The sequence below is a fragment of the Cibotium barometz genome, chromosome 9 (assembly GCF_041138505.1).
Source record: "Cibotium barometz isolate CiBa-2024 chromosome 9, ASM4113850v1, whole genome shotgun sequence".
NCBI classification, from domain to species: domain Eukaryota; kingdom Viridiplantae; phylum Streptophyta; class Polypodiopsida; order Cyatheales; family Cibotiaceae; genus Cibotium; species Cibotium barometz.
In genome coordinates, this window is record NC_141054.1 from 8,024,785 (window position 1) to 8,037,169 (window position 12,385).

The window sequence follows — 12,385 nt, forward strand, 5'->3', positions numbered from 1 at the left end:
GTTATAGCATGTGTGTGTGTGTGTGTGTGTGTGTGTGTGAGAGAGAGAGAGAGAGAGAGAGAGTGAAAGTATCAAGTGTGTGTGTGTGTGTGTGTGTGTGAGAGAGAGAGAGAGAGAGAGAGAGAGAGAGAGAGTGAAAGTATCATGTGTGTGTGTGTGTGTGTGTGTGAGAGAGAGAGAGAGAGAGCATGTGTGTGTGTGTGTGTGTGTGTGTGTGTGAGAGAGAGAGAGAGAGAGAGAGAGTGAAAGTATCAAGTGTGTGTGTGTGTGTGTGTGTGTGTGTGAGAGAGAGAGAGAGAGAGAGAGAGAGAGAGAGAAGTTTTTTAAAGTTTATTAAAATGTTTTTTTAATGCCATATTATGGAAGTTTATCAAAACATGGGAGCTTATAAATTTTTTGAATAATTTGAAATATGTTGAAAGTTTTTAGAAAATGTTTTTTAAATTTAAATAGCAAGTGTATTTGTGTGTGTGTGTGTGTGTGTGTTTGGGGTTAATTGTGTGAAAGCAAAGTGTGTGTGTGTGTGTGTGTGTGTGTGTGTGTGTGTGTAAGAGAGATAAATAATATAGCTGTTTGAATAAGAAAAGTGTGTGTGGGGGTGTGTGCGTGTTTGAGATAGAGTATATAAAAACTTTTTAAAATTATTATTTTTAATTTAATTAGCAAGTGTGTGTGTCTGTGTGAGAGAGAGAGTGTGTGTGTGAAATAGTTTGTCGTGTTTGTGTTTGTGCTTGGGGTGTGATTGTGTGTGCGTGTGTGTGTGTGTGTGATTTTATCTGTCTATGTATTTATATGTGTGTATGTGTATGTATGTATACAATTATATATGTATATATACATACATACAACACACACATTTATTTACTTACATTATTTTACACACACATAGAGAATGTCATCAGATACATACACACGTATAACCCTAAATATTATAGTCCATACTTAAATCCCTAAACAATAACATTATAAAATGGAAGTTTATTAAAATGTTATTTTTGTAAAATTCCATATTATGAAGGCTAATCAAAGTGTGAAAGTTTTAAAAAAATATGAATTGCAAGTGTGTGTGTGTGTGTGTTTGAGAGAGAGAGAGAGAGAGAGAGAGAGAGAGAGAGTTATTGCATTAATCAAGCCATGTGTGTGATTGTGTTTAGGGTGTGTGTGTGTGTGTGCCGTGTGTGTTTGAGAGAGTCCTCATATTGATGTTGAAAGTGTTTTGAATGTTTAATAATTTGAATAGCAGTAAATATTTAGAAGACATTAATATTTTAGTTATTCAAATACGAAAAGTGTGTGTGTATGTGTGTGTGTGTGTTTTTTTTATTAATTCTGTTATAGGTGCAAGGCCTGTTATATATAGTGTGTGGGTGTGTGTGAGAGAGAGAGAGATAGACCGGAAGTGTTTCAAAATATTTTAGTCATCCAAATGGGAAAAGCGTGGGTGGAGGTGAAAGTGTATGTGTGGGATTGTGATTTGAATTGCATTTAGTTAGTATGTGCATTAACTTTGTAGTATACATTGTGCCAATTACATTCTTATATGTATTAGTAGTTTAACTTCTTATACACACACACTCACACACGCACCGAGGAAAGGCTTTGACCTACATGTATTAATTCAAACACACATGTGCATACACATAGTAGCTGCAATTTGTTTATTTGCACCGATGTGCATGCATAGATTCGTTACAATTAAAATTTACACTCACGCACATAGTAGTCATACGTCTATTTATATGTATGTATGTATGATTGACAGAGATGGAAGAAGTTACTTGCATATTTTTTGAGCACATGAGGAGTACTCTTTCCTTTGAGGAGAGGGTGAATTTGGCTGCTAAATTTGAGCATCGTCTGAAGCTGTTGGATGGAACGATGTTTATCAAATTAAAATACGTTTATATTTAGACAATTTAGATGAAAATATTGTGCTTATGATTATCAAAGAAAGCATGGGCTTGATTGATCGTTTATGAAATAGACTCTATTGTCCATGTTGAAAGAGATCAACTACGACAAGTATTTGATGAAGTTATTAAATGTATCCCAAAGCATAAGCTCCTCCGAAAATAAATTTGGTTATGTTCTTCTTGAATGGATTCGGTTCTAGATTGCTTTTTGTATTTGAATGGATTTTATTTTTTCATTCTTTTCTTATAATCTTCCTTTGCTAAATATAAAAAAGTTCATGATTGTTATTAATGTATAGTTTGATTATGTTTTATGCAGAGACGTGTCATTAAATATCTTAAAGTTGACTTATGACAATAATAAATTGTCAGATATTGTCTTCTTTGAGGAGATGCCACAATTGGGCTTTTTTGGATCCAAGCCTAGCCCAAAATGGGAAGTCCTTGGATTTGATGGGTGGGATGATTTTAATCCTCGGTATATTTATATAGTCTTAGACCCTTATAGGCTAGATGACAATCTAAAGCTCCTCTTAATCAAAGAGGCATTGGGATCACTAGATGGCTTTTACATTGTGGGTAGTAGATGTAGGAGCTCCGAGGAAAAGCGTTTCATTTTTAGTGAAATTCTGAAGTGCATTCCATTAAGGAAGTTGGTCAAGATAATTTAATAATTAGATTATTGATGGATGTCTCTTTCTCACTCTCTCCCTCTCTATTTGTTTGTCTTTCTCTCTCTTTGTCCCATACAATCATGTACTACACAAATAGTTATTGTTACGTTTTATTGTGTATTTGGATTAGAAAAATAGAGAGATCATAAGTTTAATATTTTTTTTTTGGTTTTTTCGTGTGATTGTGTAGAAGGAAAAGCACAAGAACGATAGCATCAAAGCTGGTGATTCGAATCCAATTCTCTGTTCAACTTCAGGTTGGTTTCTTTCTTGGCCTTTTTGCTTTATCTATTTGTGTGTCTATTGTATGGTTGGCTAGATAGAATCACTCAAGAGATGTACTGGCTGTGAAGGATTCTTCCAATGAAGAAGTAGCTTTTGTGAATGTTCGAGTTGTAAAACACCTTACTAGGTCAAGGTCTCCATCTAGACAACCAAACTCTAAACGTCTACAAAATATTGCGGACATATACGAGTGGTCAGGTTGCTTTGCAAAGGAGTACTTAGAAGCTCTCTGGGATGAGATTCGTGGAAGTGGCAGCCAAAGGGGAGATATGCTAAGAGACGAGTTGTCTCATCATCTCCACCGTGTCCTTGACAGTAATGGTCGGATGGAGACTAACCAACCAGACATGATTTCTTTCATGGAGAACATGTATGTTGAAATTGGGGAACGTCAAGGCAGATGTAATGGGCAATTTAAAGAACAAGTGGATTCTCAAAAGAGGAACTACGTACTTTAGGCTTGGAGGTATTGAGTCTTAAGATATCTATTAATCGACTCAATGCTATTATGAAAAAGATGAGTCGTATGTTAGAAGCCCGGGTATTTGCCTAGGGTTCTTGTGAGAGTATTGATGTTTTTACTCAAGGCACAAATTGTATTGCGACTTGCAGAATTGGCTCTCTCTTTTGGCTATGTGTATGAATTTTCCATTTTCTCAAATTCAATACTTCTCTCTTATTTTGTTCCCTCACACTTTTTTATTGTGTCTCAACTTCTATTTCCTCTCTCTCTCTCTCTCTCTGTGTGTGTGTGTGTGTGTGTGTGTGTGTGTGTGTGTGTGTGTGTATCTATCTACCTCTATGATTGTATATGTTATTACCCTTTATCTTTGTAAGAGATGGATTGTATATGTTATGCTCACTTATTCATCTAGGAAATGGTTTGTATGCGTTATACTCATGTATGTATTAAAAACTTCTCTAAGAATTACATTCTTATTGAGCTGAGTCTATTTGGAGCAGGGTCACATGAGTGATAATGGCTGTTGAAGTAGAATATTATGTTGGTGTTTGAAGTTAAGAATGTTTTAAAAGGAAGTTAGTATTCCCTATTTTGTGTTTTGAAGGAGATTTGAAGATGGTTAGGAGCTGTTTATACTTGAGTTTAAACCAAGTTCATACTTGAGTTTATACTTGAGTTTAAACCAAGTTCATCGGCTTCGAGTTTTGGATGCAACACATGTGTCTTGTCGTAACTGTTCAAGGACAAGGGCTTGCATTCGAAAATAAAATGTTGTTGATTTAATGAATTACGTTAATGAAAGTTGGAACATTTGGACGGGTTGAAAATGGAGAGGAACATAGAGGAATCCATGGTGGAATCCACTTACTCACAAGAAACAGAGTAATTGCCAATGCTATGGTACTTCAAGAACTATCAATGAACGTCAAAATGCATAGCCACAGAGAGGTGTAGAGCAAGGCTCTTTTTCATTTGATTTAAATGAGCCGTCCGTGGATGATAATTTCCATTCTATTTATTGTGTCGTTGGTGATAATTTCCATTCTATTTATTGTGTCGTTGGTGATGTGAAGATATTAAATCCGAATGTCACTTTATAAGGCATGCATATTTATATTCCTCGAAATGTTAAGCACCCAGCAACTATGGTGTTGTATTCCAGAGATTGCACTCTTCACTCATTATTAGGAGCCCTTACTTATAAGTGTCATTTTTGTAATGCACTAATTTGGAAATGTGAGGCATCAAGAAAGCTAAGACAATATGTAGGCAAACACTGCTATTGTGGAAGTGGGAATGTCTCTTTGTTACCTTTGGAAAACCCACCTCCTGCATTGGCTGAGTTGCTGTTTGGTAATGATAATACAATTAAGGAATACAGAAAGAATATCTGCTCTTACAGTAATGCCTTGGCATTTGTTTCACTTGGTGCTCGCTTGGATAATCAATTCACTAGGGGAGGAGGAGTATTTAATTTTCGAATCCATGTTACTACCTGTCATCGTGTTGGTTCTGTAATACCTGATGAAACACGATATGCGGCTCCTCGATTTGACCAACTATATGTGTATGATATAGAGCCTATATGTGTATGATATAGAGCATGAATCAGAGAATAGACTTCATGGTATGCCTTCATGGTACTTGAGAGGTTGCAAACAATGATGTATGGATATAATCCGTATGCACTTTGTACAATGAGAGAAATGTTACAGTCAAGTCCATATGCAGATCTGAGAATGGTCATCAACTGACAAGGTTTTAATAGAAGGGATTTTTTAAATCCCTATTTATACTTTTGTATGCATAATAAAAGGGGGCCATTTAGAGGTGGTATTCACATATTGACACTACTACACATTGTGCAAATATCGAAATTCAAGGCAATACTTGGTTCCTACAGGAAGTGAGGTAGCAGCTATCATGCCAGGTCAAGGGGATGATTTACATGTGGGGCATAGAGATATTCAAATAGTGTTGCGCACAGGTGCTAAAAAAAAAATCTAGCCTGCACCATTTGTATATGCCTCTATTATATGTTCTTCTATTTCCTTGAGGCGAGGATGGTTGGCATGTTGGAATTCTACTCAATGGTAGGAATTTACAAGGTTTAAATGAGGAGACAAAGACCGTAACTCAACAGCAATATTATGCATATAGACTACAAATAAGGGAAGATACAAATGCCTGCCTTCTGTGCTATGGTCGGCTATTGCAACAATACATCATTGATGTATATAGTAGCATGGAAGAATCTAGATTAGCATGGATATGCAATAATCAGAAAGCATTGCGTGTTGAAGTATACCAAGGTCTTGCAAATATGGTTAATTCAAGTAATGGGGTCAATAGAGTCTTTGCGGGCATTGCGGCGGGTGCAGGGTAGTTCTACCATCTTCATATACCGGGGGGCCTAGATATATGCATCAATTGTACCAAGATTCAATGCAATTGTTAGGAAGATGGGTAAACCTGACCTCTTTATTACCTTCACTTGCAATCCTAAGTGGGATGAAATAACCAATGCCTTACTGCCTGGTCAAGTTCCCCAAGATCGACTTGACTTGACAGCTCGGGCCTTTTATGATGAGAAACACAAGGACATGATGTACTTAGTGGTGAAAAAAGCAATATTTGGAAAGGTGTTGGGATTTGTGTCTATTATTGAATTTCAAAAAAAGGCTTGCCACATGCACATAGATTATTGATATTAGAAAGTGGAAGTAAACCGGTAGAGATTGCACACTATGATATGTTGTTATGTGATGAGCTTCCTGATAACGTGATGTTTCCTGGGTTGCACACCATAATTAGTCATTGTAACATCCATGGACCAAGTGGGGAACTAAATATGCGCTCTCCTTGCATGGTTAACGAGAGGTGCAAACATCGGTACCCTTGGAATTTTTGCAAACATCGGTACCCTTGGAATTTTTGCGAGACTACTAGTGTTGATGACAATGGATATCCAACTTACATGCAGAGAGACGATGGTAGTTTCATATATAGGTAAAGGATCAAAGGGTGGATAGTCGATGGGTTGTTCCATATAACCCTTTTTTGTCTATGAGATACAAAGCCCATATTAACATTGAAGTATACTCTACTATCATTGCTGTAAAGTATTTGTATAAGTATGTATACAAAGGACATGGTAGAGCTACTATAGAGTTGCAAGACTCACACGGGGTTATTGATGAGATTAGTCAATATTTGGATGCGCGATATATGTCTACGTCAGAGGCATGCTGGCGCATATACCAATATGATTTGTATGATGAAAAGCCTGATATAAAAAGGCTCCCAATGCAGAACAATGCGATATTCAATGATCAGGATGATTTGAGAGATGTGATTAGTTGTGATAGAAACCAAAGAACATCTTTGATTGAATGGTCAAAGCTAATCAATTGTATACGGATGCAAGTAGCCTGCTATATGTTGATTTCCCTTGCAAGTGGGTGTGGAATTCAGCTTTGCGCTCATGGACTAAAAGGAAAAGAGGAAATGTGATCAGACGTATGTATAATGTTACTCTGAGTATGTATAATGCACGTGAGCAATATTACTTACGCATGTTACTTACTGTGTGTAAAGATTGTAAATCTTTTGAGGATTTACGAATGGTGAATGGACATTTGTATCCCTGTTTTAAGGTTGCATGTGAAGCCAGAGGAATGCTAGAGAGCGATGAGGAGTGGTATATGTGTCTCCAAGAAGCTATATTTCAGAAAACAGGATTCCAGCTGCATCAATTGTTTGTCATTATAATGGTTTTTTGTGAGCCTATATACCCTGGTGGGACACCTTTGGAATAAATTCTTCACCAAGCTTTCATATGATTTTTTCCATACCTTGCAGTAGAGAGGGTGTACAGATGTTGGTGTTTGTCATTATGTAGCAAAGAATCAAGCTTTGTTGCAAATGAAAGACTTCTTACAGCAGTATGAAAAAAGCGGTTGCATGATTTTGAAGGGTTGCCTGTTCCCAATAGATCAAGTGTTGCCAGTGTCAACAATGGTTTGCTGATGGAAGAAATGATGTTTGATTCTGTTTAGCAGGCTGATTTGTCCATTTCCATGGAAATAGTTGTCAATCAAGAGCATTTGACACTATCCTCCTTAAGGCTGTTTCTTTGAACCAGGGTGGTGTTTTTTCCTTGATGGACCAGGTGGATTAGGCAAAACCTATCTTTATAATGCCTTGATGTCACGATTGCGTGGAGAGAATCAAGTTGTATTGGCATGTGCATCATCTAGAATAGCTGCATTGTTGCTTTCAAATGGTCATACAACGCACTCACGTTTTAAAATTCCATTGGTGCTCAAAGCTTCTAGCACATGTGGAATTAAAGCTAACAGCCCATTAGCGGAGGTGTTGAAGCTTGCAAGGTTAATTATTTGGGATGAGGCTCCAATAATGTAACGATACGCATATGAAGCACTACTCTTACCGGTTGTGCCAAAGGGATCACGTGAGGACATTGTTGATGCAACGTTATGCCGGTCACATATTTAGAGATATGTGAAAGTTCTAAATCTCACCCAAAACATGCGGGAACGAGAATTTATCAATTGGACATTACAAATTGGAGACAACTCTATAGGCCATCCAAACAATGAAGGCAGAGTGGTTATACCACCACGAATGTTGATCCATGGGAACTCCATTTTGAGTTTGGTAGAATGGGTATACAAAGATCTTCAGAGGGTGGAGGAATATGGATGCTTCTTTAAAGACCATGCTATACTTGCACCACGAAATCTAGAGGTTGACGAGGTTAATGAACTAGCCTTGAGTGCATTACCTAGTCTTGAAAGATAATACCTCAGTGCTAATTCGGTTGCTTCTTCTGAGAATGATGCGATATTGTACCCAATTGAGTACTTGAACAGTTCGAACTTGGGTGGTGGGGTTACCCTCCTCATCGTTTGATTCTAAAGATTAATGCTCCTATCATGCTACTTCGCAATTTGGATCCTCGGGGCGGGGACTTTGTAATGGCACCAGATTGATATATAAGCAATTTCACTCAAAGGTGATAGAAGTAAAAATCATTACAAGTACCAACATTGGAGACAGGGTTTTTATTCCCAGGATAACATTCATACCTACTATGCTACAATTACCTTTTGTCATGAGAAGGAGACAATTTCCTATAAGGTTAGCCTTTGGTATATCAATAAATAAGTCCCAGGGACAAACATTGAGTGTATTGGGACTTTACTTGGCCACACAAGTATTCACACATGGACAGTTGTACGTTGCTATGTCACGTGTTAGATCATCTGATGCAGTGAAAGTGTGTGTAAATCATCATATGGAATAGGAAAGTAGCATAGAAGGTTCAACCAAAGTCTTCACAACCAATGTTGTCTACAAGGAGGTTTTCCAATGGCATAAATCAGGATGTAAATTTAATCTATGCCCAAAAGGTAGAGAACAAGCTATTGATATAGCAGCTTACAAACGCTGGGGAGACTACAATCATAGATATATCTGTATTAATGAAAAAAATGTTTCCAATGATGTAACATGTGTAATCTATGTTGTCTTTGTGTGCAATCTTTCAATTTGATACTTCTCTCTTTGGTATTATTGAATTCATGTGTATAAATCTACTACCATGTAGATCCACAAAAGAGAGTGCCCTGTCATTGCTCAAGAGGTGGTTCTAATTGTTGAGATGGCGCGGGTGTTGGTGAGTTCCTATTTGTTATTTTTGGACATTTGTATAAGCAAACGTTTACCTTTGACTTGCTTTTATTTATTTTTCTTGCTTGGCACAAAATACTAAACACATATATATATAGAGAGAGAGAGAGGGAGAGAGGGAGACCTTAAAGTGTTATGTAAATTATAAGTGTTGTGAGTGTTATATTTGATATCAGGGGTATATTTCTTAGGATGGAGGTGGCAAGGAGATCATTTTCATTTGTTTATGGTGATGGCCAAGATATTGAAGGTAATTATTTTTCAGATTGCTATAATTCTAGTATTTTTGTTTTCCATAATCTATGTAATATTCATGGCTGAATTGTAGACCCTCCATTTTGGAAAGGACAAGCAACAACATCTCTAATTATCGAACTGTTAGAGAGCACCGATGTTTTACGGTATATATAAAAACTTATTTTTTATGTAGGTTTTTGCGTTTTGTTTGATGAATTTATATTGCTATTGATACATTCTTTTTGCAATAGGGAATATCTTTATTTTTTAGAACCCAAATTATTGTTGGGTTTGTATGGTCGAGACCCTTACAACGAGAGCTTTGGGCTCCTTGGAATTTAGAGTCTAAGATTACAAAACATCGCAGATCAACTTCATGTACATATAATGTTTGTGGACTATGAAAAGCTTGATAGGTTAGGTTTTCGAGTCATAGGCACTGGACAATACATAATTTTTCAGTTTGCTCTCTACAAGCCTGTTTAAACCCCATATTGATCCACCAAATGCGTTCTATAAGGTTTTGTTGTTTTCCTTCTTTTTTCCATGAAAATTTTATCTTGCACTAGTTAATGTTTTTTTCTTTAATGTTTTTTTGCCAGATGGAGGCGAGGAGTATAGGCTTCCAAGGAAGATAATCCAGTTGTCCGAAGATTGTTTTAAAGCTTTGTTCATATGTGTTGAGATTGTCAACATTATTTTGGGTTGAAATGTTGGCTATTTATTTACTCCAAGTTTGGTGCTTTATTCAATGAAATGAAATTAAGTGCTTTAGGAGTATATATATGGCAAGCATGGTGTGTTTATATAAAGGTTGGCAAGTTAGGGACCATGGGCCCATCATGGGCTTCAAATATAAGGCTTATCCCTACTTACCCTTCGAAGATGAGCATATTTTTTTTTCAATTGTTTGGAATTAGAAAGTAAGAAAAAAACACACCTGTGCATGCCATCGCTTTCGTAATGAGGACTTATGACCTGTGATCTTGGGACTCTAGAGCAACACCTCTCTCTACTGCACTGATTTGTGATCGACAATAAGAATACTCTTGCCCATCAGGGACGAGTCAAGCCACTAGTCAACTTAAAAAACATGTGACAAAGCACAACAAGATCTCATTTCACTATTTATTTATGGCTACAAAGAGCTCATACACAAGACATTGTATACAATCCCATAAGGGGGGAGACAGAAGAGGAAAGTCTCAAAACGAGTTCATTATCAAAGACATCAAGCCAAACAAGGAAGTCCAATAAAAAACAAAGCAACAATTTCCAATTACATAATTGTTTAATCCCCTCTTACATGTATATGACATGTAGGTCCCTCAATTTTAAAAAAAATGCCAGGCACTTAGCTAACCATCCCAAGAACTAACTTTATTCTTAAGGGTGGCATGTCTATAAAGAGCATACAGTTGGCCCCCTCTTATTATCTCCTTTGCACTCACATTATGTGCAATGAGCCTTGTGTAGATCCATCATGCAATATTCAAAGCATACGGATTTGCTTCAAGCTTTGACACCTGACTAACCCTCCATTTGGTTTATGGATATCCCATGCCATGTAGGATTTGAGACAATTGTTTATTGTTGCAATAAGAGAGGTGGACATGAGTTTAACAACCATTTGAAAGTGAAGGTGGTCGAGGGTACCTTTTCAAAGGAAAATGCCCCTTTCAAGGACACCATTCTCACAAGCTCCTCTATTAGCTCCCAAAAAAGATAAATCCATCTCTCTATTTCGCAAAACCACAGTAATTGAAACTTCAAAGGGTTATTTTTTAGGGTTAGGGAACCTAGGAAAAGTCTCCAATGATGTCAAGGACTTCTTAGGAGACCTATGAACCACATGCATGGACATGGTAAATTTAGAGAGGATAATTGAGGCACAACCAAATTGAAAGAGTGATGCATGTGGCATTTAACACAATGGTAAGAATAAAAAGAGAGGAACCTGACATGTGTGTATATTTTTCACAACACAAATATTATACATTTCTTCAACATCAAGTGCCGTTATTATATACGTGGAAAATTTACCTCCAATGGTGGATTGCTTGGGTCTGTTATACATTTTTCATAACACAAATATTATACATTTCTTCAACATCAAGTGCGGTTATTATATACGTGGAAAATTTACCTCCAATGGTGGATTGCTTGGATCTATTGATGTAGGTATGGAGCTTGAGTAACAACATAGTGAGGAAGAGCTTGGTGCATGGCTATGAGAAGTGGAAGCATTATTCACATCTGTGAGAGGTACACACTTGTTGTACGTGATGATGATGAAGTAAAGGCATAGGATGCAAGCAAGACGGGAATATCATGGACGTGCATGATAATACAAGTAGCATAATGACCTAGAAAGGAAACCATAAGGCACTCATAAAGGGATTATGTAGAGGATGGTAGATGCTAATGGAAATTTGTCTAGTGTAGAGAGGACGAAGCGAGCTACATGGGATGCATGTGTAGTCACCTATTGGTCACATCTATGAGATACTACAAAGAGATATTGCGCGTGAAAAATTATCCAGTGTAGAGGAGACGAAGCGAGCTACATGGGATGCATGCATAGTCACCTATTGGACACACTTGTTGCACATGATGATGATGAAGTAAAGCAATTGGATGCAAGTAGGATGGGAAAAGCATGCAAGTAGGATGGGAAAAGTGAGCTACATGGGATGCATGCATAGTCACCTATTGGACACACTTGTTGCACATGATGATGATGAAGTAAAGCAATCGGATGCAAGCAGGATGGGAAAATCATGGACGTCGTGCATGACCCAAAAAGGAAATCATAAGGCCCTCGAATATAAAGGGATTGTGTACAAGATGGTAGAGGCTAATGGAAATTCAACAAAAGAGATACTCACATGAAAATTCATCTAGTAGAGGATAGAGCAAGCTACATGGGATGCGTTTAAACATTAATTAACTCAAGCCTTTCTAAAGGTTCACCAAACTTTTTTAATGATTAAAATAGAAAAGCAACATTAGGTGCCCTATTGATGTGAGATATCATTTAAATGAACTATAAGAGTAAAGCATACTCTACTATTTTTAAGATAAAACCCATGTGTTTA